The 5,754-nt window shown below is 40.5% G+C and overlaps 1 pseudogene; it reads left to right on the forward strand.

The window, feature by feature from the left end:
* Positions 1-1,926: 1,926 nt before the first annotated feature.
* LOC112483725 lies at positions 1,927-2,045 on the forward strand (annotated as a pseudogene).
* The last annotated feature ends 3,709 nt before the right edge of the window (positions 2,046-5,754 follow it).

Genomic DNA, 5,754 nt, shown 5'->3' on the forward strand with positions numbered 1-5,754 from the left:
TGGTCTAAGCTGCCCAAATCCTTGGAGCTGTCAGCATGTTTCTACTGAACCCCACCTTCCCATTATCACCCACAACACACACTCACACACACACACACACACACACTGCTTTTTCTTCTCTATCTCTCTATTAAACTCACTTAATTCCAGGAAATTTTCATTAACTATCTTTCATTCACTTATTTAATAATTTTATTGAACTAACACCCACTTATTTAGAATAAAAACAATGTGCCAAACACTACCAAAACAACCTTTAAATGACTATTTCTTCTAAGCAATTTTGTAATTATCATAGTGATTGTGCATATTTATATGATAACTCTCTGTCTCACGCTCTGTTCCGTTACTAAATAAGGACTTGCTGGATCTTTTTACCCTTAAACACTCTAGACTCTGGCATACAACTGGTTCTCAGTAAATTCTAGTTAACCTGCTGAGAGACTGATGCTGCGAAGAACAGCTAGTCTATCTCTACTTCACAGTGAGAGAAAGTAAATGCCCCTTGTCTCACATTTCTGACTTTTGACCCATGCTCCTCTCTCCCCCGTCCTCTTCACCAAAACAAGCTTGGAATACACCCAATAAGTAACTATATAGCCCAAATTTACCAAAGAACTGGAACCCTGAGGCCCAGAATCCTAGTTCTTTGCCTAAAAGACTGCTCATTAACTGTGAATTAAAATGACATCTTAGAGTACGGTGGACCAGAAGACAAGATTTGAGTCCCAAGTGCTGCCACAAATCAGCTGTGACATCCTGGACAAGCCACAACTTCTTAGAGGTTTAATGTCCTCATCTGTAAGATGAAAATGCTGGTATCTGCCCACAGAGGCTTCTTGAGAAGATGAAATAAAAAAGTGTTTTTGAAACCTACAAAGGCTTACAAAAAATATTGACAAACCTCTTCTGTCTTTCTCTGGTTCATTTACTGCCTTTCGAAAAGCCCCAGAGCACCCTTCAAACCTAATTCTATGTTGATAAGTCAGCCCTTTAATCTTTGCCTTTTGGTGCTAAAATTTAAAATCAAACCTCACAAAAGAAAATCACACTGACTTTCTTCACAATCCAGTCATGCCTCAAACCTCTGCAATCTGGCTTCCATTCTCAGAAATCTAATGAAGCTGTACCATTAAAGGTCATATATGAACTCAATTTGCCAAGTCTAAGAACTTTTTTTCTTACCAATCTACTGGTCACTTGATGCTATCAATCAATTTTTCTTTCTCCACTTCAGAGACATAGCAATAGTGTGGTTTTTCTTTCAATTTTCAGACCCACCTTCTCAAAACTCTATCTACACTTTTTTCTCCTTCTACCTCCTAACCGTGGCAGTCTCCAAAGTTCTGGCCCCACCCTCCCCTTTGCCCTCCCATTCTTACTTCATGGACTCACCCACCCTCGTGACTTCAGTGGCCCCTTCCTGAGCAAATGATTCTCATTTATAGCTGTAGTCTTGATCTCCCTCCAGGCCTACTGGGTGCTCCCACACATGTGGCCTACCATCAGCTCAACCATGTCATGTCCAAAACAAAACATTATTTCTCCCCAAACTAGCTCTTCTTTCTGCTTTCTCTCTCCCTTATTCCCCAAATACAGTTAGTCACCCAATTTTAACAGTTCTTTCAAAATACTTTGTCCAAGCCCTAGTTACAACATGAAGAGCTATAGTACTAGTTCTACATCTATCTTACACACCCAGTGGGCTTTCCTTATTGACCAAAGGGAGTGAGTGCCAGTTTTGATTTGTGTTTTAATTATACACTAAATTTTAAATTTATAAAAAATTTTCTGAGTAACAAATTTCTGCTAAGCATTTTTTATACATTGTCTTAAGAGGAAGGTTTGAGTATTATTCTCATTCAATAGTAAAAAATGTGTGGTAAAAGATTATATAATATGTGTTTTTCAGATCAACAGACTGGAGTCTATGGCCATGCCAACCTGAACACGCCCAATCCCGTCTGATCTCGGAAGCTAAGCAGGGTTGGGCCCGGTAAGTACTTGGATGGGAGACCACCTAGGAAGACCCAGTGCTGTAGGCATAAAAAAAAAAAAAAATCAGATAAACAAACTGGGGATGATATGATTTGCCCCAAAATATTAACGGCACATGTTTTCCAACTTTGTTAACTTCTGCCTGATCCAAACTGACTCCTGACTCAAAGTGAGCTCCAGACATCCAGGTCTTAAAGATGGGGTCTATTTTATTCCTAGATATCTAGGGATTCAGTACCTTTCCTACAACTCATGCCCACCCATCCTACCCCACCCACCCCAATGTTCCTGCCTAGTGAACACACGAACCCTAGTGAAGCATTTCTTCTCTTTTTTCTGCCACACACGACCTGCTCACTTTCTCCACTGCATTGCTGAAACACCTTCCAAGCATCACCATTGCCATCAAACCCTTGCCTTCCTCCCCGGTGAGCAAGAAAGTGCTCATTGTTCCACTCAGAAACTAGAACCTAGGTTATCATCGAAGATACGTGAGGTTTCAGTATAATTATTTTGAATCCGTCTTTTGATGTTATCCATATTTTAACATCTGCCTCTTTTTTATAGCTCTAAAAAGAAAATCATATGACTTTCAGCCTCTTTTAATTACTGAATAATGTATTCAATGCAGTATGTAATTTTGTCTCTATGCCCCTCATCTCTGACACCCCATCCCTAACATTTATCCCTCAGGATGCTATGCCATTCTTCATGGGAAGTCCGGCCACGTTACCAGCCTGCTTGAGCTGGGCAAGGCTTTTCTCATAGCCATGTTATTTGGTCCTGTACACCCTGCTCCACTTATCTTAAAGGGAAAGTTTGGCTCCCCAAATCAACTCCAATACTCTACCACCTACTTCTCCCTCTCTCTTTCCAATTGCTTTCTCTGTTCCCCCAGAGGACCTTTCCAAGCTCAGTAAACAAATTCAGCCCCACGACATTTACCCCCTCTCTTCTAGAGTCTCTCATCAGAGTTGCGCTTGCCTAAACTTACACAACAAAATCATGGCAAAAAAAAAAAAAAAAAAGTCACAATACTCCAGCTCATTTGCTCCCAGGAGATCTCTCAAGCAAACTGACTCTGTTGAATTAACTAAAGATACCTGCCTCTCTGTGATATATATTTTTAGACTATTGGTCTGTCATAATCAACTCTTTTGTGCTACTTCATTTTTTATTAAAAATTGTAGACATAGCTACCAAAAGACGAACAGCAACATTGAGACATAATTTCTCAGTCAGCAACAAAGGGGCTCATAGGAAGGGAAGGCAAACAATCAGGGGGAAAAAGACCTGTGGATAGACTTGCCACCACTTCAAGAACAGTGTGAGTCAGAACAGACAATCACAAGAGTGTTAACTGGGGCACTGACAGGACAAATCTCCTTCCATATTAATTCATAAAGATGTTTATGTCCCAGTTACCATTTGAAACATTTACTTATTTGGGGGAGTGTTGGGATCTATGACCTAGTTTCAGTTTACCTGTTTGTGTGGCGTATAGCCTCCACATTCACAGGCACAGAGCCATTCCATTTTAGTTCAGAAATTTAGGCAGAAATTATCTTTCAGGACCACTCCTGTGTAGGAGTCAGGAGCAATAGAAAGATTTTTTTCTCTCTCCATCTCTCATCTCTCCATCCCTCCCCATACAGCCTCTAGCCCCTACTGGCTGGACTAGAATTCTTTAATCAGCTCTTCGTCCTTGAGCACGATCAAATGAGTTTTGCACTAAGTTAAAATGGAACTATCACAAGAAGAGGTACACATTAAGTCTTACCAGTCACTTGCATTTTGATAAAAATTAGTTAATTATATCTCTTTTCCACTTTCTACAGAGCAAGATTTTAGAAAAGAGAAAAGAGCAAATGGATCATGGACACCATGGAGGTATAAAGGTCATGGAAGAGTCTACAATCCAGGTGCCTGCATCACAATCTCGCCAAAAGCAGGGTCATGGCTATTCTTATTTCCAATTCTGTTACTCCCCTTAGCCCCATGTGGTATCCAAGAGACAAATAGCTCACTACTCCATGTCGCTATCTAAAAAGTAAGAAGAAGAAAGAATCAATGGATTGCAAGGGGAGAGCCAAAAACACATCAAGCCAATTGTTTGGGGTGAGCTACTCTTTTCTAAGGTTAGTCTTATTTTCTTACTTATCAATAACCTATGCAAATTCATGTCTTCAAGTGACCTTTATTGTCAGAGTTACAGGAGCCAATAGATGAATAACACATATGTAGTGTTTCCTGGAGTGAAAAGGGAAAGGAGGAAGTAAGCCTGTAGCCATCATTTTGAGAACTTGAGCTTAATATTTTATGAAAAGTTGGCACCCGAGGTCTCTGAAATGTGGATGAAGAACAGCCATTTCAAGACTGCAAGCAGTTTTCTTCAAGCAAGGAGATCTAAGAGGCCAGTCAGGACCAGCTACATAATTTGCAAGGCCTAGTGTAAAATTTAAATGCAAGACCATTGTTCACAAATTTGTAACAATTCCAAAATGGTGACAGCATAGCATTAAACGAATGCCACATTCTAAGCACAGGGTCTTGTGAAATTGCACAGATTATAGTCCCATGAAGCCAGCTTTGGGGCCATTTAGTTATTCGAATGTGTGGCATAGACCCTCTTTCAACATGGAGATCATTAAGACATAACTCCAAAGAGCTAAACAGCTCTATTTAAGAATGATTTTTATGAAGGCAGGAATTTGGACCTTTTAACGTACCACCAAATCACCAGAGTGCAGAGTAGGTGCTCAATACATATGTGTTGGGGAGTGGGGTGGGAAATGAATAAACAAAGATAAAATAATGTGCATGCCATGGGCAGCTGCATCATTATAGACTTTACTGTTTGTTTTCAATCTTTCTGTGTAGGAAACTAACTTGTAAGTACAGGTAGATTGTTGCCTGTGCTTATGAAGACAGCAATATTCTTTAGGAAGTGTTTAGTAAAGAAAACCAAAGAGCTGTTTGCATTAAAGAATTTAAGAGAATCTGGGCACGATGGTGCTCTGGAGTCAAGAGGACCAAATGCAGCTCCAGTGGGAAGAGGCCCTTCTCATTGCTGATGAAAGGAAGCCGGATTCATTCTTTCGCCACCGCTATTGGAAGCATTGGGAATATGTCTTGAAACATTAGCAGTTACTTAATCTTTCTGTGCCTCGGTTTCCTTCACTACAGAAAATGGTGGGATCATATAGTATTTACCTCCCAGGGCTATTTAAAGGACCAAATGAGTTGCACACGTTAAGCCCTTAAAACAGTGCCTAGAACATAGCGAGTGCTATACAAATATTTGCTGCTTATTATAATGTTCTTTGGAAGGACACCATTGTCCATGGCAACTGTGAAGCCCTTTCAAGCACCTTCCAAGACAGTAAACATTGATGAAGGGAACAGGAACAGAAGAGGAGGAACAGACTGAAAAATATCAAAAAGCAACTGTGTGACCACTTTGTCCCTCATCTCCTACCTTAGCAAGTTGCCAGAAATAGCTAGGAAAGAAAAGTTCTTTACTTGGGGAATGGAGGGGATTAGAGGTTGGCAGACAGCAAACACAGGAACTTCAAGGCTCCAGTGCTATCGTGTGATTTGACTTGTATATTAAGACTAGAGGCAGAGTTGCATGGTGGGAGTCAACACACCCTGGTGGTTATGAGCAAGTGCTCTGGAATCGGACTTTCTGGATTCAAGTCCTGGTCTATCATGAGGTCAAATTAATCTAATGGTACAACTAGAATCCAGCCCTGA

Source organism: Pteropus alecto, unplaced genomic scaffold (assembly GCF_000325575.1).
Source record: "Pteropus alecto unplaced genomic scaffold, ASM32557v1 scaffold164, whole genome shotgun sequence".
NCBI lineage: Eukaryota > Metazoa > Chordata > Mammalia > Chiroptera > Pteropodidae > Pteropus > Pteropus alecto.